The following is a 23,317-nucleotide window of genomic DNA, read 5'->3' as shown; positions in this document are numbered from 1 at the left end:
CCAGAGTTCACCAGTAGGTCGGAAGGATCAAAGATGAGCACTTGGTGATTAACTGTCTGTGAAAGCCATGGCAGAGTAGAGGAACATGTGTCCTGCAGTAGTCCATCCAGACAATGGGGTGGGGGAGCAGACAGGGGCTTTGTGTGCTCTGACTTGCAAGCCCCTGGTAAGCCATGCAATGCCAATGAGTCCTCCTGATGCAAGCTGCTGACAACCACTGAACCAAGCTGGTGAGTCCAGACTACTGGTCCTTCCTGGTTTGTAATCCTCTTGCACCTGCCTGAGAATATGTCCGTCTGCCATCCTTACCTGGCTCTTTGACCTTCTTCTGTAAAAGCCTACTTTTATGTCCTAGTAGTTGGGGTCCTTTGTCGTCATGCTGCCTCCAGTCTTTCCTCCTATTTTCTGCTGGTCTACATTTCTGGATGTTGCCCTGCTGTTGCTTTTCACACTTTTTTTCATCATCCTCAATACATCTTTATCCGGCTGCAAATCAACCATAAAAGATTACATAATAAAAACATTTCATACAATTAAAACACTCAAATGTATGTAAAAGTAATGTTTTAAGCAATATAAAATAATTTACTCACCATGTTCCAAAGCCGCATCGCTGTGGAAATGTATTTATAAATCATTAGGCAAATAAATTTATCTTTCAAGAGGAGCAAATATTGTAACGCAGCCCTGGACTGACTTATATTTAAAAATCTTAACAGTGAGTGGTTTTTAAAAAGCCTCTCTAGGAGTAGTATAGAGTCCACAGAAAAACATAAAATGTAAAGTGCTCTGTGCTGATTCTTTTCTTGACACAGTCCAGTTTCAAACAATCAGTGATTATAGCACAATTTAGGCCAGTCTCTTCTTTCACCCGAATACTACGCCATAACAGAATTGGTGATAACTGGAGACGAAAAGATAGTGTGGTTACACCCAATTCATTATGACCGATAGTAACAGCAGTACTTTTAGGCACTGTTAACAACCGTTTCAAAAACATATTTTCGACTCTGTAGACCAGCAGTGTTACAAAACCCACCAGATACCAGCGCCATACATACACTTTTATAGGCCGGGAGCCTAGTTTTTTTGTGAACCTAAATATAGCCTCAATGTTACGATTAAAACCTCCAATTCTTGCCTCCACTAAGTGAGACTATGTATTTTTTTGATAAAAATGAATGCCCAAGTAGAAAAAGGTGGATACCCGCAGTAATTTTTAATTATTAATAAAACATGTTTTTGTGTTCATGGGAGGTTTGCCCACCACCATAACATGGGATTTTGCAACATTTGTTTTCAGTCCAAGATCACTCATAAAACCATTAAAACTAGGTAAATGCCTCTGCAGCCTCACCCCTGTTCTGGACATTAAAACACAATCATCGACATATAGAAGTGCTGGAAAGGGTCTCCAGCCTATATGGGGTACATCCATATTCCCATTGACCAAATTACTTTCCAGGTCGTTGATGTAGAGGCAGAATAAAAAAGGGGCGAGGAACCAACCTTGACGGACCCCGCGATCCATCTTTATTGGGGCGATGAGCTCGCCATTGACACCATACCGCACTCTACCCGTTACACCCTGGTGCATTGCTGCCAAGAAGTGGAAAACCGATGGTTCTAGAACTATATAGAGCATCTTATCCCAGAGTCTCCCCCTTCTGCACACATTCGAAGGCAGACGTCTGGTCCATGAACCCCAAATAAAGGGTTCCTCGCCTGGCTAAGGTGTACTTGACGGTGACCAGGTGCAGGTTCAGACACTGTTCAACAGTGCCAAGGCCTCTCCTGAACCCATATTGAACATCTGAGAATTTCCCCGACTCATCTGCCCAAGTCTCTAGACTCTCTAATATTACCCGTCCCACATATTATTTTATTAATCTGTCATCGGCCTGTTCTGTTGCTTATTGATTGTCCTGTTACTTTCTTTTACTGTCAAGCTCTTTTCTGTCTTTCCCCGTTTTCTGTATCATCTTTGTCTCTACTGTGTGCCTCACGTTTTTCTTGATCTAGTGTCTGCCCCCTATGCTTGGAGGTGCCTTTTAATGTCCTTAATATCACTTGTGTTCTCTTCTAAATGTGGTGGCCAAGGAGGGGGTGTAGGATGCTCACATTTACATACCGCTTTACAACTTATTGGGGATAAAGACTTGGGCAGCTAGATTAAGCCGCTCGTCTCCCTTACTGCTGCCAATACTTAGCACAACTCCAGCTGTTGTTCTCGGGCTGAGCAGTCAGAGCAACCTGTTGTGTGTCTTCTATCCTGCAGCCAAAGTTACATCCTGAATTAGATGTTTGTCTCCCCATAATAAATCTGTATGGGCTGCCTACTTCCACTCCTCTAACATGGGCAGCTGGGATTATGCTGGGCATAATGGTGAAAGAGTGCTTTCATATCTAGGTTGGAGTGGGCAGCTGAAACCTGAGAAAATCGTGGAAGACCTGAAGCTGCCCATCTGGCCTGGCCCATCACACCCACGCTCACTCTTGGTACAGGACAGGCCACTAAATGGTAGGCCTGGCTAGGGTGGATGGGTTGTTTGTGGGGCCCCTCTGTCACTGCAGGCATTTTTTATTTATTTTTTGTCTTTCTCCAACGGCTGCAGATAGAATCAAAGTGAGTGGATTATCTGTAATAGTTGCTGGTACTTCCTGAGGCGGAAGCCGGGAAGCGTGAAGGATATTTTAACATTTTAATAATTTTGTGCTCAAATTTATATTGTTGTATATCTATTCTGAATTAGATTTGGGAATTGCAGAATCGCTATTGCCGAGGGGACTCTGCTGGAATCCTACTTACCCCAGCATTTCAGGTCTCACAGCCGAATATGTGCTGTTAGGGCCGATATTTTTCTGTGGCCGCCATCTTGGGTGTAGGACGCCGGTTGCGCTCTAGCAGCCTGGCCCCTCCTGACCTTTTCCTAATATAAATGACTACTTCCGCCCGTCCGCGCAGGGGGCGCGCCAAAGGCGCGCCCGTCTGCGCCCGTCCGCGCCAGGACAGGGCCAAGGGCCTCACCCCCTGCCCAAAAAGTTTCCATCTGTAATTTGCACTATAGTAGCGCGACGCTGCGATCCCTCTGCCCTCAGGTTAGTTGCCAATGTAAACAATTCTCATTTGATGATGCTCCTGATCCCTGTATTAAGACCTGTGCTTACTGTTCCTTTTCAGTGGATACTAGTCTTGGTACCAGGGAAACTGAATTTTCACCAGGGCAGAACATATAAAAAAAAAATCTTACATCCAAGCTGCACTTAGATCTGCTATTTATAACCGAGACCTGGAATAACCCTTCATCAGATCCAGATTTAATAATAGCAGTCCCAGAAGGTTATAATATCTTGAGGCAAGATAGGGTTCTTAAAATAGGTGGTGCTATAGCCATTATATACCGCCAAAACCTGGTAACCACCATAAATCAAGTCCCTACCTCAACCTGTGAGGCCATGCTCTTTTCAATTGTATTGGGACCATCACAGCGTTTTAAAGGTATCTTGTTATATCGGCCACCGCGCAGTAAAGCTTCTTTTCTAGCCTTCATCACCGACATAATGGAATCACTAGCGACAGATAATACCTCTACTATATTGGGTGATTTCAATTTTCCGCTAGAGGATCTGTCTGATAGAGATACAACCACTCTTCTCTCAGACCTACAATCCTTGGGTCTTACACAACGGGTTCTTGAAAGCACCCACGATGCAGCTCACACGTTGGATGGACTGTTCACGAATGTTGGAAATGTTAAAATCAAAAATGTATTGCCTCTGGCCTGGTCAGACCATAATGCGAATTTTTTTTTTTTTGACATCCCTATAGACAGTCCTCCTTCGGTTCAAAGGGTGACACATATTAACACCATGTTCAAATCATGGAAAGACATTGACAACCAACACTTTACCGATCTTTTAATCGCATCAAAATATGATAGGCTAGATGATCCTAACTTAGCTGCAGAAGCATATACGCACTGGTTAACCAATGCTATCAATGAGTCAGTCCCTATTAAATCACTGTCAAAAAATCGAAGCACTCCATCTGCCCCATGGTTTAATAACCTTCTTAGAGAGCAAAGACAGACATGTAGGAATCGAGAGACAGTGGAGAAAAGCATATTTGCCGAAAATGAAGGCAATATACAAAAATTAACTTGTGATATATAAACAAATGATTATCAAAGCAAAGAGTACATATTACTCTGCTCAAATAGAACGAGTCAAAAACTCGAATAAGCAACTTTTTCAAGTTGTTAATAAACTGTCTAAACTACCTTTGCAAACTACCCCACTGCCCACACAACAAATGTAAATGTAAAGTATTTGTAGAGCGCACTGCTACCAAGCGGTTTCGTGGCGCTATTACTCATACCGCTGTGGAACCCTTCCTGGCTTTCTCTGTGAAGTGTCCACTCCTGGGCATCCCCAGGGTGAAGCCAGGCATCCTAGCGCTGTTGGGGCCGTTGTGGAGATTAAGCAAGCTATTGCCCAGAGTTGCAGCGTGGGACCCATGATTGGAATAGGCACTGAGGCGAGAATATCAGGTCCGAGGAATTTTTGAGCCCGAGACCCGCCGAGGTGGGAATCGAACCCTGGTCCCGGGCCAGAGCTCTGCATCAAGGTCTGCCACTCTAACCATTGAGCCACACTTCTCCACACAACAACTCTGTAATCATCTAGCTGATCATTTTTATGGGAAAGTTAATGACATATACACTAACTTCTCAGTGCATATCAATAAAGGTCTTGCGGTCCCTCCTACCAACGACTTCAAGCCTACATTTAAGACCTTTCAAGAGGTCGAAATGTCCCAGGTTAAGGATATCATGGCCTTAGTCAAGTCTGGCTCAGTTAAGGACCCATGCCCACCTGCAAATCTCCTCCTTGTGGCAAACATTGTAGCTGCTTCTCTTACGGAACTATTTAATTCTATGTTCCTTACTGGTATCTACCCTGCCATATGGAAAAACACATTATTAAAACCCCTCCTAAAGAAATCTCATTTAGATCCGGAGGATGTTAACAATTATAGACCTATTGCAAGTCTTCCCTTTGCAGCCAAGGTGGTCGAAAAATTGATGAATACACACATTTCCCAGTATATTGAACACCATTCTTTACTGGACGACACCCAATTTGGCTTTCGCCAAGGGCATAGTACAGAAACAGCTCTGATTAAGGCCACAGACGAAATAAGAAGTATTCTGGACCAGGGTGGGTCAGCTGTCCTCATTTTGTTGGACCTGTCGGCGGCCTTTGACACGGTCGATCATAACATCTTGATCGACCGTGTCAATTCCATGGGCATTCAGGATAGAGCGGGAGATCTGCTACACTCCTTTCTCTCCGAACGCTCCCAGATGGTCATGTTGGGCAAATACCATTCTGCTCAGATGACCTTACATGTGGCGTCCCGCAAGGCTCATCCCTGAGTCCATTGCTTTTCAACATCTATGTAATGGACTTAGCAAGAATCATCAAGCTACATGGGATGAGCCTAACATCCTATGCTGACGACACTCAATTGAGGCTAGCGATAAAAAAACAACGGAGAGAGAGTGGCAGCCAATTTTCAACAAGGTATGCTCGCCATCAGCAAATGGATGACAGAGAACTGCCTTAAGCTTAATTCCGAAAAAACTAAGGTTATGGTTTTTGGCAAGCTCTGTCCCATCTGGTCCAGCTCCTGGTGGCCTGCTGACTTAAGTTCTTATCCTATTCCAGTCGCCAAGGTGAAAAATCTTGGAGTTATTCTGGACGACAAGCTCACGTTTGCTGCTCATGCAAACACCATTGCATCTGCCTCCTTTTATAAAATTAAAATCATCAAAAAGATTCTACCTTACCTACCTCCCTGTTCAGGCAGAACATTGATCACTGCCTTTGTAATGTCCTCCTTAGACTATTGCAACGGGCTGTTTATGAACACCCAACAGAAAGTGATTCTTAAGTTGCAATCGGTGCAGAATGCAGCCACTAGAATGCTCTCAGCCACTCCCAAGTTCATGCCTATTGCTCATGTAATAAAAAGCTTTCACTGGCTCACTGTGAAAAACAGAATAAAATTCAAGGCCTTGTGCATTGCTTATTAAGCAACTCGCAATCAAGGACCTCGCTTTCTGTTAAACGCCCTATCATTTCATGTCCCTAATCGACCATTACGGTCTGCAAATGCCTTTTTGATGTCCGTTCCTAGAACCAGAACGGATTCTTGGGGTGACAGACGTTTCTTAGTATCCACCACAAAATGATGGAACTCATTGGACTTGGATGTGCGATCCTCACAATCTTTGATGATTTTTCGCAGAAAAATCAAAACATGGTTATTTAACCAATAATTCCTCCGCTGTTCGCCTTCTAGAGTCCTAGTTTACTGTTACTAGCGCCGAGACGCCCTTGGGCATTTGTGCGCTCTATGAGTTTCATAAAATAAATAAATAAATCTTACTGCAGACAGACGCAACAGAATTACCTTAATTGGCATACATCACCTCTTTCAGTTCCCAGTGCTATCCCTGTAACTCTGAAGATATTTAATGGCCAGACAATATGTGGTTTTCAGATTCTCCCTTGCTGTCTGGTATCCAAAGAATCCCTGTCATGACTTAGCGCATTCTAGTCTTATGCCCCTCGCTATTTTTCCGTCGGGAAACTAGTATTTTGGTGATGTCTTGACACGAGTGCCACTATTTAGCCTCCTCCCGAGTTTCATTGGGTGTCTGACCTTGGTGACGCAAGTGGCGTCGACCATCCTCGTGTTTGCTTTCTTCTCCTAGCCTTCGTACTGAGGCCAGCTCTGCTTTTGTTGAGCTTTGTGTAGAGTTGCTGTGGTTCTGGAGCTGCAGCTTCCTTCTGTAGAGGTTGCCATTGATCCCCTAACTGGGATGCTTCATCCGGGCCAGATGGGGGCTGAGCCTGCACTCCCCTTCAGCCCTCTTTGATATTCCGTTCAGCTTTTTGGCTAAACCCATTTCAAGGGCTTCAGCGAACCGTCTGTAGCTCATAGACACCATACTGCCCCTGGAGACCCGCTCTGCCTCTTCCGACATCCTACTTTGTGCAGCTTTGTGGTTCAGACTACTACAGCCTCCCCTGACATCGGCGCCCTGCCTGACGTCCCTCCAGCCAGGGAGTCTAAAAGTCTAGATGCTCTTTGTTGATGTATCTTTTCTGCCACCAGTTCCGCTTTGCGGTTCCTGAATACCACCTGTGTTCTAGGCCGTTTTTAGGTCTCCGCCTGCGAAAGACTGTGCACATGCGCAGTCTCGCTGGCGAGACTTAATGGGGTAGAGTGAACATCACTAGTGAGGTTAAGCCCTGCCCCTCTTCTCCATTGACTGGCCTCCTAAATGGTGGGCAGCCTTTGGAGAAGAGGTCCTAGTGACGTTCTTCTTTAGATCTAAGCCCTGTCCTTTTCAGAATGGGGGTTGTTTTTTTTACTTTCTTTCTAGGCTGTAAACAGTCAAGAACACGCCCCCCCAGTCTGAAAAGGACGGGGCTTAGGCAACCGCTCTATCTCCTCACTCGCTTCTATGGGCCATTTTTGGAGGCTCCTTTGTTGTGACCAAACACCCTCCCGTCATTTTAATCTCCTTCTCGGACAGGCGTTAAAAATTGGATAAAAAAAGTTTAGCAAAAAGGCACTTTGAGTTCACCCAGCAGTCTCCCTTCAGCCTGCAATACTTCTCATAGATTTCCAGGGCAGAGCCACGAAATTCGCTCTGCCAAAAATCCCAGGCTTCAAAAGCAGCGGGAAAAAAAAAAAAAACACAGGAGGGCCAATTTACCTTCAGTTATAGGAGGAAAGCGAAATTAAACTTTCCCTTCCGCGAAGCAGCCTATGAGGGGCGGGCCTTCCCTTAACCAGCCATTTCTCATCTATTGAAGTGAATGAAAACTCAAAACCCCTTAACAGTGTTACATACTATGTCGGACAATAAAGGAGTGATTATAGAGCACAATCTACTTGTATCTTTTTTGCTTCATTATGCCCCCCCCTTAACCCCGCGGCTTTGATGCTGCGCTCCCACCCTCTCCTTTCTTCCCTAAACTATCACATTTGCTTTATTTTTTTGTGATTATTTGAAAATGGCAGGCGGCTTTTTGGAAACGCTGTGACAGCCGAGGGACCCTTTTAAAGGGATCACACCTTTTATTCGGCGTCTGCCCCGTTTATGGCAGTTCTCCTTAAATTCCTCAGTCCGGCCACAGATAAAAGGATCACAACTTCAAAGGAAAGTGCTCAGAGTTTAACCCCGCAGCTAGGAAGAGTGGACAGCAACTGGTAATTGAGGGTAATAGCCTGTGCAGGCCTCGCTTTGAAAGGGAGACACAGCTCTCAGATGGCTGTACTTTTATTATTAACGTTTTGTGGAGGAGTAGGGGCTCTGGGGACTCTAGAGATAGGTGACACTCAAAATGTGCAACAAAAAACCTGTGAAAGGCAGAATTGCCTTTCAGTCCTGAGGACCTTGTGGGGCACCACTAAATGCCAAAGGCAGATTTTTATTTTTAGGTAGCTTGTTTTATTATTTTGTGGGATTAGATCAAGTGTGACACTGCGAATTACATCGCCTGCACCCCATGGAACAGACCAGTATTTTATAATACCAGCAGCCATTACCCTAAGAGCTAGAGGCTCTGAAGCCTGTGAGGACTATAGAAAATAAATGCAATAAAAGCATACATAAAAAGACCACGTCTGCTGTAAAAATGATAGAAGGCAGTTGCATAGCTTGCATCACCTGTTGAAGTGGGCTATCTTTACAGCGTCATTGTTGTGGTCACCGGTACTTCAGTTGTCACCAGAGTCAGCTGTTCGAACCCAATATCTGCGCATCACACAGCAAAACTTTTCAGCAGGAACTGCACCCACTGGGCTATCCCTCAGCTGCTTTGTATTCAGAGCCACGGCCTGTCCTGTGCCCCCATGCTGTCTCCCTTCCCGGGTGGATGAAAGGAGTGCCGTAGTCGTACCAGCATCTTCTTGTTGGGAGTCATTATTTGATGAAGTCACAGCACAAGCACCAATTGTAAAAACAGTGTGAAGTTGGAGTCGAGGGGTGCACATTTTACTGCTCTTCTGTGGTTTTTTTGGTGGGTCGACTTCTAAATACACTTACCTCGCTCTCCACAATTTCAACATCCAATGTTTTCCAGGCAGCATTTGAACCCTTTTACTTTTCTTCTTGCGAAATTGGGGGATTTAAAATCCCATCACAAATCACACCTACTTGTTTTCGTTACACTAGCTGTCCTTTTGTTGTTCCCAGACACTCACTGCAAGGCTTTGATGTTTGACACAATAGTTTTCGTGTTTAGTGTCCGCCTGCATGGCTAGCATGTTCGAGTCATGTCTCTTTGAAGCTTCGTGGGGATTGCACACCGACCCTGGGCTCTTCGTTGTACTCTCCTGCTACGTTTTATTACCTAAGTGTACGGGCTTTTTGGGTACACACGCCTGCCTGGCCTGAGTCAGTGATCATTGTTGCGGGTTGGCGACACGCCCATCTTGGTGACCCACATAGAAACCGACATCTTTCCCAAGAGCAATATACCTCCATACACTTCAATAGGATCGTCCTTGCTCAAGCAGACATCACCTCTTCAAACATGGCTAACCTCCATTGACCGACACAAGGTTGTCTTTGTGGCATACTTATAGACAAGGCTCGCTCGTTTCACTTCTTTGGGGGTACCCCCGGTACTGTCTCCCTTAAAGTCATGGCTCACCTCCTCTACTCCTGTAGGTTGGCCTTGTCGCACACAGTACAGACATGTACAGAGTTGTCTCACTTCATTGACTTCTACTGGGGTGCCCTGCCCTCGTTGCAGGCATTGCCCTTATGAACGTGGTTCACCTCCGTAGACTTCTATGGGGTTTTCTTCGCTGCAGAAGTCACCCTTATGGACCTGCCTCACCTCTATTGACATCTATAGGGGTGTCCTCTCTGCAGAGGTCACACTTATAAACATGGCTCACACCCATCGACTTCTATGGGTCTTTTGTCCCTGGCGACATCACCCTTGTGGACATGCCTCGCCTCCATTGACATCTATAGGGTTGTCCTCGCTGCACACGTCACTCTGGCTCACCTCTATCCACTTCTATGGTCCTGTCCTCGCTGCAGACATCACCCATAAAACATGGCTCACCTCCATCCCCTTCTATGGGCCTGTCCTCGCTGCACATATCACTCTTGTAAACATGGCTCACCTCCTTCCACTTGTATGGGCCTGTCCTCGCTGCAGACATCACCCTTAAAACATGGCTCATCTCTATCCCCTTCTATGTGCCTGGCCTCGCTGCACACATCACCCTTAAAACATTGCTCACCTTCATCCCCTTCTATGTGCTTGTCCTCGCTGCACACATCACTCTTGTAAACATGGCTCACCTCCAACCCCTTCTATGTGCCTGTCCTCGCTGCACACATCACTCTTGTAAACAAGGCTCACCTCCATCCACTTCTAAGGGGCTGTCCTAATTACAAACAGATTTCCTTAAACTTTACTAAAGACCACACAAAAAACAATAAGCATCGCATTTGCGGGAGATTAAGCTATTATATTGTAAATGACCATGCCATTTATTTATCTGTTTTCAAAAACAACACCTAAAATAAAGTTTGTCATTTACAATGCCAATAGCTCTAACTTTTGCAAAGGCGAGACCGTTGCATTGTAAATGCTTGTTCTCACGTGTTGTGGGATTTGCCCTTGTGCTTTCTTCCTTCTGTCTCTGGTGACACCCGGGACACTCTTACACCGCCACTCCAGGATGGCTGTCAGGCCGCTAAATAGCTGATTCGCTGTGGCATGGATACCACCGATTCTATTGGGCGAGCCATGGCTTTTTCGATAGCTCTACGCTGGCATGCCTGACTAGGCACCTTAGATTTTTCAGAGGCTGTTGAATACACCTTGGTGGACATGCTGTTTGATGGTTAGGAAGTAGTCGTGGTAGAAATTGGCATTTGGTGGGAGGGGGCCTTTATATGAACTCTGGCTAAGTCTCATCCAGTGGACAACGTATTCACTGAGTCGCTAGACAACATCTACCGACCCGACGTGCAGAGGTACTGCTGTAGAAAAGTTCCAGGATTCAGTCTGGAGCCTGGGGATAATTCAAAGGTAAAAAACGTGAAGCCAGATCCTGTCTCTACCGGATAAGGCGATACAGAAGGTAAGTAACTTATTCTTTATGTTCTGGCAATGTAAACACCACCTGTTTCCCAAAGTCATAGACAAAATTTGGAGTTCGTGCCTGCCTAAAGACCATAAGTCAGAGGTGTGTAGAGCGTGTGAAGCATTCTCCTTAAAACTCTTAAAGTTGGAGAGGAACAGAGGTGGGAACTCTATGCTATGATGCAGCCAAAGAAAGCTTCCATTAGGATCTGGGACTTAAAAGTGAAGAGTAGATCCTCAAAGAAACCGAAGAGACCTAGGGAGAATAGTTGAACGTTGAAGAAACTGCATAAACAAACTAGGACAGGCAAGAGTTGTTTAGAAAAACACTAAAGTTTATGGAGCAAATGCCGAAAAAGCATTCTCAGTGACACATAGTTGCATTGGGCCTGAGCTGAAGGTGTTGGGCTTGTAGGTCCTGAAATAACCCTTGAATCAAAAACACACATTATTTGAAGGGAAAGTAAAGGTTAGGTCGAATCCAAAAGACCCAAAAGGTAACAAACCTTGAGACTCTAGCTCCACTCTGAAAGGAGAATGGTTATAAAATGTATTTCAGCCTCAGCTCTTTCCATACTCCAAAGAGAAAGGCTACCTTGACATGGAGCAGGTGATTGATGTTAAAAGGCAAAAAGTAAAACCAGAAAGCCGAAATGGTGGCATTACTGCAAAAGAAAAAGCAGCTTGACAAATCTCTTAAGCCTTTAAGAATCCCTATAAAAGCAGTAGAGATTAGGATGGAAGGGAGCTAAATCGATCTAGAAATCCCAGCAATTCCAGAACCTTAGGAGGAAGAGAAGGATTCATTTTATAATTAGGCTGAACAATATTATCTACCCATCTTAGATACATCACAAGGGTATGAGTATGTATGGCAGAACTTGGACACCGACTCCTGTTGAGGGTCGTGACTTCTGGCCTTCTAGGCCAGTGCCTTCAGGCGACTACTTTTTGTACAAAGCTGTCATTAAAAGGGCAGCAGACACTTATGGAGTATAGCTAGAAGAATTAAAGTTGGATGTATGTTTCTTCCTGGGAATACTTCATCACAGAAGAAAACACCATTTTGCAGCGTGAATCTTTCTGGATTCACTATGCTGTGCATTATTCCGCGGTCTGGTGGTTGGGTCTGGAATCGTAGTCTTTTTTTTTTTTTTTTTTCTTTTTTCTAGCCCAGGTGGGCGTCTACGTCCAACCTTTTGGTGTCCTTCCTGTGACGTCGGCAAGCTTCCTGCGGAAGCTCCCACCCTTGGGCGCCATCTCCAGATTCCTTTTCCGCCGTTGGGTCTGGATTGTTCCCGAGAGGGCTCCAGAGATTTGGAGAAAAGAGAAGCCAAAAGCAAAGTTTTGGAAAGAAAAGAGAAGAGAAGACTAGCTGAGACTACATCAGCGAAGGGGAAGACTAAGGAAGAGGATCTTGGACGTCCAGAAGAGAATGCGCAATCAGGGGGCCCCCTGAACGCAAGAGATGGACAACACACCATTCAAATTCTGCAAGAACTGCCACCACAAGTACGCGCAGAAAGACTAACATCCAGCCTGCAACCTCTGCCTGCCGGTCGACCACGAAAGCAGCGACTGCAACGCCTGCTCCGCCTTTACGCCGAAGACCCTTCGTGTGAGAGAGAGGCAAAGGAGAGCTAACTTCGCCATGCAGGGTAAGGGCCAGCCACCGTCCCTTCGAGACCTGGGACTCTTGACCGACGAGGAGGATTACGTCGCCGTAGAAGAAGCCGGCTACACGGTCGTAGAGACCGATAATACGAAGACTCCAGAAAAGGTAGGAGACTCGATGCCCCAAAAAGCCCCGAAAGGCTCTCGACAGTCTGCCCAAGACTCTCGAAAAAACGAGGGCAAGACACCGAAAGCTTCGACACCCAAAACTCCTGCATCCGCGGCAACACCCAGGGCCAGCGGATTCTCACAGAAGGACTCCCAGGCAGCAAAGGGCGTCGACCAGCCAAGGTCTTCAAAAAACGTCCACGAAAAGGAACGCTCAACGCCAAAGTCCTCTTCGACGTCGACGTCGACGAAGGACGCAAGACCAGTCTCTACGTCCTCAAGCCAGACAAAGAGACCGGCACAAACAATCGGCGCCGAACAGGCGGCCGAGATGGAAAGAAAGAAAAGAAAGAATAGAAGACTCGAGGCAGAGATGGAGAACATCTTGCAGCGAAAGAAAGATTTCGACGAAAGAATGAAAGAGTATACAATTCCGTCGAAGCCTAAGCCACCGGTGGTAGAGTTCGTCAAGGAAGAAGATGAGTTAGAGGTCGAGGCACCGCTGGAAAGCCAGGAAGATCTGGAATATCGGGAAGATGACACTCCCTACTACGAAAAGGAGGAGGAAGATGACGACCAGAGGACCTTCTAGGGCTTGACATACTCTAACACACAGGACCTAGAGTGGCAGGACCTCGATGCCGAGAGTCCAGAAGAGGAGTGGACACATATCCGGCGAGGCCCTCTCTGCCTGACGACATTGGACTTTACAATGAAGTCATCAAGAACGCAGCATCAGCGTTCAGAGTAAAACTCGAAGAGGAACAGCCTAAGGCGGGAACAATGAATCTGCAGACTCCATTATAGTCTCTCCTTTGAAAAAGGGCCAGTTCTTCAGCGCTTACAGCACCACCCCCAGATAATAAGTGTAAGGTAATTGAGATGGTAGGAAGAAAGACGTGGAGATCAGCAGCTACAGAATGACTCATTGCTACTTTGAGTTCACTCCTGAACAGATTCGGTCACGTAAAATGGGAGGAGACTCAAGAACTGATGCAACATATTCCAGAACAATACAAAAAAAGCATAGACAATGATACAAAAGTGAAAGACCAACTCGAATAACTCCCTCAAATCTGTCATAAATGCTACTGGCACAGTGGACAGACAGATGTGCACGGGCACTACAATAAGACATAATGCCTGGCTATGGGTATCAGTCTTCAAATAAATCCCAGCCTGTATTTGAAATAGACCTTTCACTGGGAAAGCCTGTTCGCAGCAGCAATGGGCGACTCCTCAACAGAACAAGAAAAACAATGATATGGCAAAGGCAGTGGGCAGCCCTACAATTCATGAGGTGTTTTAAGAGGGGCACTGCTCCTCCTACCTCGAGAGCAATGGAAAGAGTGGATATCTGTTCCATTCTACAACAAAAAAAGAGCACACCGGGGTGAGAGCGCAGGGACCAAGCACACCAAGTCTGTACTGGAGGCAGCAGAGGCATTTCTTTCAAAGCACCGCCAAGGGATAGGGACAGACCAGAGAAGGTCAGCCAGCAAGTGACTCACAAAGAGGAAGTCTCTAATCAAACATCTCTTGGTGACAGACTAGAAAGTTACAAGTATCTGCTGAACATCATAAAATAACAGTGAGTACATAGAGCTAGAAAAGATACTACCAAATGTTAAGCTAAAGAGGTGCTTGCAAAGGAGAGGAACTGAGCGAGTTAAAACAGGAAATACATGGCCTTCTACAGAAGGAAATGGTAGAGGAACTACAGAAAGGGTGACAAAACTTAGAGCGTCCTCTCAACTCCTAATCTCCAAACAGAATTTGACTAGAAGACACCTCACAGACTTGAGATTCCTGAATAAATTCATCAATACACAAATATTCAAAATGACTGCACTGCGGGAAGTCATCCTGTTGCTAAAATAAGGGGATTAAGGGGGGGGGGCAGTTCAGGGGTAAATAGACTTTTTGTACCGCCAGAAGGGACTTGCCCCATTTCTTGCCATACCAGCGACTGTCCCCCCGATCACACCACCTGAACATTTCAGAGCTTTTACTTGCTTCAGTTCACAGGGCCAGCCTGGAGGGAGGGGGGCCTTTTTGACAACGGGAAATGGGACTGCCTGATGTATGCAATGTATTTTGTCATATGATTCAAAGTCAATAAAACAAAGTTAACCATAAAATAAGGGGATTGTATAGCGACCATAGACCACAAGGACCTCTATTTCCACATCCCAGTGAACAACACAAAAAACCTCTGTTTTGTGGTAATCGACTTCCATTACCAATTCAGAGTTTCACTTTTTGAGATGAAGTCTCTGAATTGCTGGGTATGATGGCTTAATGCATCCTTCGAATACCATCTGCCAGACTCCATATGATACCCATCCAAGAATGGCAGCAGAGCCAATAGTAACCACCCACAGAGAGCTAGGAGGATCTAGTCGTCGTCAGGGCAAAAGGAGATACAGTAATGGCCTACAGAACATCGTAATCCATAGATCGGGGCCAAGTTTTAGTGCTCAAAACCATCTTCTTGGCCCTGAAAAACGTCTACAGCATATCCGATATACAGTAGTACATACCCGAACGGACAATATACTAATTGAAGAAACAAGGGGTAACAAAGTAGTATGTGCTGTCCAAACTAGCACAGGACTCCTGGAGATTGGCAACCTAAAGAGGGATTGCACTGATAGCAATACAACTGCCTGGATAGAAAATCATAGCATACAGGAATTTATATCACACCAGTGGGAACTAGGTTAGTAAGTGGTGCAGAAATTCTTCTAAATATTGTAACCGCCACAGGTGGACCTGTATGCTACAGACGAATACGCGTAATGCTAAGACCTCATACAAAGGTAGCAGCTCCACATGTCTCCAGGGATTGCCCTTTTGATGGAATGGCCACTCGTCTTAATTAAGTGCAAACTGAGTAGCATATCAGTGGTATGAATACCCCGCAGTGGGTCAGACAAACATGATATTCAGACCTGGTGGAAACCGTGGAAGGCAGGCTAACAGCAATACCAGTATTTCAGAACCTGTTAATACATGGGGCAGATAGGTCACATAGAACCATCCAGACTCAGCTTAGCTACTTAGCTCCAGTGGACTTCTCATTTGACTGTATTAAAGGAAACTGACACTAACTACATGCATATGTGCAGCGAAATCAAACCAGTATGTTCACTGGGACACAGGCACACAAGTTAGCAGGAAATACTACCATAAGAAAGTCAAGTCAAGTCAAGAAAACTTTATTCGGTTGTTTAAGATGACAACCATAAAAGCATTACACATTATACACATATTAGCTCATATTAGCATAAAAAACAGTTAAAAAATGACCTAACAAGAAAAACCCTCACAAAAAGTTGCAGGCGTATTAAACATTCAGATTAATAAATAAAAGTGTTCCGAGGGCATAAAAATATATCTTTTCGATTAACAATACTATTATCCTTCCATACTTTTCCTAAATTTGATTGCCTGTTTTAAAAAACTACATACAAACAGGGTACAGTCACAACTTAGCAGCTGAAGATAATAAAGTGCTGGTCTGAATTGAGAAAAGTTCAGTTTTTTAGACAAGGTTTTAAATATAGCCTCCTTGGTATATTATAAAAGGGACAAAAAAATAAAAAGTGTGCCAGGTCTTGCGGAGACTTTTCGTCGCAGCCGCAAGCCGGCAACACTTGTCCACGATGAGATCCTTTGGGCACAACCAGAAGTAAATGAAATAAATCCAGCCTGAACCTTGTCAACAAAAAACGGTCATAACTTGACATTGGCCATGTTAGGTACGGTTCCATGAGCAGGGTTGTTTTTATTAATATTATTTCCTCATTTCACCAGTCTCCCTGTCTAGGTATCTGGAAGAAATAAAAGCCTTCTTCACAAAGATAACATCTAATTTGGTAATGGATTCAGGAGTTAAGAAAAGTTCAGGTCGCCCTATATCAGTAAAGCAATTACTCAGATACTTTATCCAAGGAACCTTCAGCCTATTTTCCCATGTTAGCGCTTCTCTCAGTATGAGCTGAGTGAGTGGTATGTCGTCATTTAACCAACAGTTTAGCCAACATACTAGGGGGTTTACTGCCATTTTATCACATAAAAATGGGATATCCAGCTCTTCATGTACAGAAAAGTTTGCTGTTCCCCTGGGGACTCTTAGTAACTGCTTGAGGAAATTGTTTTCAACTGTCTCTAGGGCTCCTAGTGGGACGTATCCCCATATCTCACTACCATAACATGCAGTAGTAACATTCTTGGCCTGGTAAAGTTGGAGTAATGCAGCAACTGGGCTATTTCCCATTTTTCTTGAGAAATCCAATATTGCCGCATTTGCCCTGATTACCTCTCCCTTTTTTTTTTTGTATTACGTGTAGAAAAAGTTTAATAAAGTTTGAAGACCATTAGCAGTTCTGGATAAAAGGACTGTGTCATCTGCATAAAGCAGAACCGGCAGTCCCTTTCGTCCAATGTACGGATAGTCTGCATTTGTACTTAAAAGGTGCTCCTCCAATTCATTTATATATAAATTAAAAAGGAACGGGGCCAGAATGCATCCTTGACGGACTCCCCGGTACACTCCAAAGTCTTTTGTCACGTTTAAATCTTGTGTGTACCCGACGTTTGCTTTCGTATCGCTGTGCATATCTTCTAACAGATTAATTAAATTCTGCTCCACGCCCATTTTCGCCATGGTGTCCCAGAGCTTTCTACGGCTTACACAGTCGAAAGCCGACGAAAGATCCATGAACGCCATGTGAATTGTTCCTTGTCGGGCCTTGGTATACTTCCCTATAATTAGGTATAAATTTAGGCATTGGGTAATCGTAGAATGACCGGGCCTAAATCCGTATTGAATTGGGGATATTATGTTATTTTCATCTGACCATGTGACCAGTCTATTTAAAATTACTCCCCCCCCCCCCCCCCCCACTACTTTGGCAACAGAGTTAATTAAAGATATTGGTCTGTAGCAGAGGGGGCTGTTACGGTCACCTTTTTTGAACACGGGCACGATGGTAGATACCCCCCATGACTTTGGGCAGCCACAAGTCACAGCCGCATTAAGTACGGCTGTGAGAACTGGTGCCCACAGTGTTATACAGGATTTAAAGAGGTCCGGTGGAAGACCATCCGGTCCTGGGGCCTTGGTATTTGTCAGCCCTTCGATTCCCTTTGCAACCTCGTTTGTTGAGAAGAGCAACAAATTTTCTTTAGATTTAACCAGAATGTGTTCAACCTGCAACTCATTATTTTTAAAAATAGAACTAAAATGATTGACCCACTCTTCCTCTGGGATATTAGTACCCACAGTGGAGTTTCTAGGGTGCTCAAATAGGGGTTTGTTAATAATATCCCAAAACTTGGAGCTGTTTCTCAATGTTTCAGGATCTAGCAGGGACTCCCAAACAATTTTCTTTACCTCTCTCTTGCGATTAGCGAGGGACTTTTTATACCTAACCCGCATAACCTTGATAAGCACCGGATCCTAGGTTTTGTTTTCAGTGCTATCTTGAGCTCGCGGCTAGCCTTGGAGCAATCTTTATCAAACCACTTTGGATTACTATTTGCATTCCCTTTGACTGGCACCGTTAACAATGACTCTACTTTTAAGGCAACATCCTCAAATGATGCTAAAATTTGTTGCGGTACTGATACAGGTGATATACATACTGAAAGTTCAGGGCTACACATATTATTAATAGAAGTGTACAAGTTTTCACAGTCCACCAATGACCATTTTAAGCGACGCTTTCCATTTATACATTTTGTGGATCCACGATCCACACGTGGATTTCGTTTTTTCAAAAAGTTTCCCACCCATTTTAATACATATAGGGTTATGATCGCTATAAATGCTCATTTGAATGCAGTAGTCCAGAACAACGTTAGCAAGGTCAGCAGACAATAGAATATGGTCTATATATGATCCTGTTGCATGGCCTTTAAATGTGGGAGTAGGGAAGAGAGTTTGATCCGCCACTGTGGACATTGCTGTGATGAAGTTGTTTTCATTCATTAACGCGTTTAGTTCTGTTCCACGCCGCGAGTGGTCAAAATGGAAACCTTCCAGGCTATTACAACCCAGTTGGCCAACAGTGGTCTCTCCAGGGTTCCCACATGGATGTGTGTTAAAATCACCTGCAATTATTATTTGGCGAGGCAAATATCCAACAGTATCCCTTAAGAATTCACATAAAGACTGTATGTTACAATCGCCAGTCTGATTCACTGCATTATAGAAATTAATCAGTATGAACTTAGTTTTTCCCCTCTTTAACTCTAAAACCTGGATATTTCGGTTTCCAGTGTGATGTTCAACTTTGAGACATGTAAGAGCCAAGTTGACATATATTGCAAGCCCCCCTTTTGCTCTACCACTAGCTGAGGGAACTGCTGGAATAAAGAAACTTTGATAACCCTCAATGTGTACATTTTTGTCCACCAGCCATGTTTCTTGGAGACCTATTACCGCATGTTCCTTGACAAAAGACAGCCAGCCTTTATCACTAGATTTGTCAGAGAGCCCGGCTATGTTCCAAGATATTAAACTTTCCTTACATGTTAATGATGAACACAGAGTTTTATCTACATTTTCCTTTTCATCTGGGATAAGGGGCATTAGGCCTATACAACTGCCTACCTGTACTTCCACAGAATTATATATAGTGGGAATTTGGATAGGAACAGGATTTTGTACATTTGATAAACTTATGGGTCCGTTTGGACCCATCATCTCGATATTAAGTCCATGCGACGCAGGTACATGGTCCTCTTTTCCTAGTCCTACATCTTGTTGTGTACGATCACTATGGGCAGGAGTGAATGGTGTATCGAGTAGTCATTCCACCCCTTCCAACCCTCCCTGGCCATAGTAGGCATCAAACCTATTAGAGATGGGAATGTTGTACTGGTTGTTAAAATGGATAGGGTATTGATATTCTTGTTGGTGTATCTGTGCGGACCATCCCATCTATCTGAACTGTGCCCCCAATTATTAACTGGAGCACCTTGGCCCCAGCCATTTGTTCCGGGCCACACTGGCCTAGTGTAGGTGTAGGTGTAGGTTGTCTTGGGGTATGTCATGCTTCGCTGTTTTTTACCAAAAAATTCTAAGGTAAGTGGAACAATGGTGCCTCTCCTGCGCTGAGGAGGGAGAATGTTTGATAGAATATTTGGTAATACATCGGAGTTTGTAAAGTTTAGAACTATACAGCCACCTTGGAATTTTTTTGGATTTTGCCCTATCCAGGGTACCCTTCTGGCTGATTTAAGGTCTCCTGCTAGCTGCTGTTTCCCCCTGGGGGCCACCTGCATGTTACCAGACAGCCAATGCAGGGCCTTACTTGTCAATGCTGTGGGGGATTCTAGTTGGCCTGTAGCCAAAGAGGGGACATTTGCCAGTACCAACACTAGGGGTGATGCATCTTCTATGAATTGTAGTGAATCTTCTTCTGTACCTAATGTGGTCGATACAGATGGTTTTGGGGGCTGATCCTCTCTTATCATTGGTTGATTATGCTCTGTTGCTGGAGCCTGTCCAGTGGGGTTGGCATGTAATTCATTTACACCTCCCTCCTTTCCTCTCGCAGTAAGCTCTTTTGTGGTAATGGCTAGATTTGTGACTATGGTTGATATATTTGTCACCTCTTCCGCTATCTTTTTCTGGACCGCACCTAATTTCTTTACATCAGCAGAGAGCTTATCTAGTTTAGCCACTACTGGTTTAATGAGTGCCTTAAATTTACAATCAATCATGTCAGCTATCCTAGTTAGAAACTCTTCATCCACATTTTGTTTCACAGTTTCATCTCCTTTCCCCCTATTTTTATCCCTAATTTTCGGTGGCGACGCAACCCTCTTCCTCCCTGAATGAGACCCACCACGATGTATTTGTGGTTTTCTGCACTTTCTAAATGCCAGTGTAACCGGTACAAGAACAGGGGGATCTTCATCTGCAGGGTTCACCTGTGCACCCTCCTGCACAGGGGGGTCTTGTTCTGTGTCATCTATCTGGGACTCAGTATCATTATCATGGGCTAAATCTTTGTCGGATTCTATAGGTACACTCTGGTTAGGTGTCCCACTATCATGTGTCTCTGTGTCTGGGATTTCATTTCCCACATCCTGAGATGGTATATCTACCCACGGAGAGTTTGGTGGTGGGCTCAGGGGGGAAAGATTAGAGGATTGACTTAAGCCTAATGACTGTCTCCTTTCATTGTTAATCTTGGATACTACATGTACCATATAATTGTCCATGGTATTTGCCACAGCGACTGGAATCTTTTTTGGCATCCTCAATATTAGTAGCAACGCTTGAGTTTTATCGTGTAGGTGGGTTTGACAATATATATATCAAAAGTGCTATACTAATGAGTCACAAATTGAGTATGTTCAAAAGCAAAAAATCTTGCTGCAGCCAGATGAGTCGTGTTCAACAAGGACAGTATAACGTGCCCAGTCCAGTCACGGCCTGTCTCGGACTGTCTAAGACTGTCCGCCCTTTGTCCGGGCCTAGTCCGGCGTCCCGCTTAGCGTCGGGGGAGTGTCTTTATAGGAGGAGGAGCAGGGGGCGGGAAGAGACTCCAGGTGCGCTTCGATCAATCAATCAATCAATCAATCAGTGACACTTATAAAGCGCGCTACATACCCGTAGGGTCTCAAGGCGCTGGGGGGGGGGAGCCGCTACTGCTCGAACAGCCAGGTCTTCAGCTTCTTCCTGAAGGAGAGGTGGTCTTGGGTCAGGCGCAGGTCGGTCGGGAGGGAGTTCCAGGTCTTGGCGGCCAGGTAGGAGAAGGACCTTCCTCCTGTAGTCGCTCTTCGGATGCGGGGGACGGCGGCGAGGGCGTGGTTGGCTGATCGGAGGTGGCGTTTGGGAGCGTAGAAGTTGACTCGGCTGTTGAGGTAGCTCGGGCCTTGGTCGTGTAGGGCTTTGTGTGCGTGGGTGAGGAGGCGGAAGGTGATTCTTTTGTTGACGGGGAGCCAGTGAAGGTCTCTCAGATGTCCGGAGATGTGGCTGGTTCGTGGGATGTCGAGGATGAGTCTGGCTGAGGCGTTCTGGATCCGCTGGAGTCTCTTCTGGAGCTTGGCGGTGGTACCGGCGTAGAGGGCGTTGCCGTAGTCCAGTCGGCTGGTGACGAGGGCCTGGGTGACGGTCTTCCTGGTCTCGGTGGGGATCCACCAGAAGATCTTCCGTAGCATGCGTAGGATGTTAAAGCATGCCGAGGAGACGTTGTTGACTTGCCTGGTCATGGAGAGGGAGGAGTCCAGGATGAAGCCCAGGTTGCGTGATCCTGCGCGGAACCCTGGGTCTTGCAGTCCCGGCCCCTGTGTGGACAGCCTCTCTCGAACCTGGCGGTAGTTTTCTCCTTTCCTCAGAGCACGGTATGCACGAAAAGCCAAGCAGAGTCACAGTAACAGCAATCAGCTGCGAGCGGCACCATACTACCATAAGATACCTGATGAATCTACTAGTCACAAAACTGGTGTATACATCTATTAAAGGACACCTCTGAGTTATAGGAGTACACAACAGGAGCACTTCAGGAAAGAACCTGTACGCTACACCTCTCATCTAAAGATTTATTAGAGACCAAAAGAATTGCACCACCAAGGTCAGCGCCCACATCTATGTGAGATCTTGAGCTTGTGTTAACACAGCTAATGAAGACTATTTGAACTGATGCATAGAGGAGAACATAAATTCTTGACCGTGAAAACAGCATTCCTAGTGCAAGAAGTCCACAAACCATATTTACAGAAACTCCAGAACCGAATCGTTTGGAGAACTAACCAGCAGTTCATTCTGAAGGTAGCTTAACGCATTCATGTACAGCATCTGGCTTTCTTCTAACTATTGACGACGCGGGCAGTAAAGGATGCTACATACATTAGATGTGAAAGTAATGTACTACCTGCAAAAAAAATATTCTAGAAAAAGAAGTATGTTTTTCATTTCATATGTGCAGGCATACTGAAATTTTCTGGTGATCAAGCAATCCATTTCAAGATGGATAGTACAACTCTGTTGAAGGTTAGCGTAGAAATCACTGGACAGTGGACCAAGAGCACATTCTAACAGGAAAAAGGAGGCCATTCTAGCTTTCATAGCAAAACGCTAAGTGAGCAGTCACATTAATTGAGAGGCTCAAGTGGGACAGGAAGTATTGAGGCATGTTTTTGCAACCACAAATACCCGTCAGTGCTACTATATAATGAAGGCTCCCCGTTTTCCTTTTTTATTGATATTTACATATAAATACAGCCTGAAAACAATGTCTTTGCTATCTGCATTTATTGTTAAAAGCAGAAAAATTCGGAAAATCGGGCTTCTTTTATGTGCTCCTGTGTTCTGTCTTCC

The 23,317-nt window shown here is 45.0% G+C and overlaps 1 protein-coding gene across 2 annotated transcripts in view; it reads left to right on the top strand.

Annotated features, from left to right (window-relative positions):
* Positions 1-23,317, top strand: part of MTF2 (metal response element binding transcription factor 2) — a 471,832-nt gene that overhangs the window by 131,173 nt on the left and 317,342 nt on the right. The window lies entirely within an intron of this gene.

Source organism: Lissotriton vulgaris, chromosome 1_1 (genome assembly GCF_964263255.1).
Source record: "Lissotriton vulgaris chromosome 1_1, aLisVul1.2, whole genome shotgun sequence".
Taxonomy (NCBI): domain Eukaryota; kingdom Metazoa; phylum Chordata; class Amphibia; order Caudata; family Salamandridae; genus Lissotriton; species Lissotriton vulgaris.
This window is presented reverse-complemented; position numbering and strand designations above follow the sequence as displayed.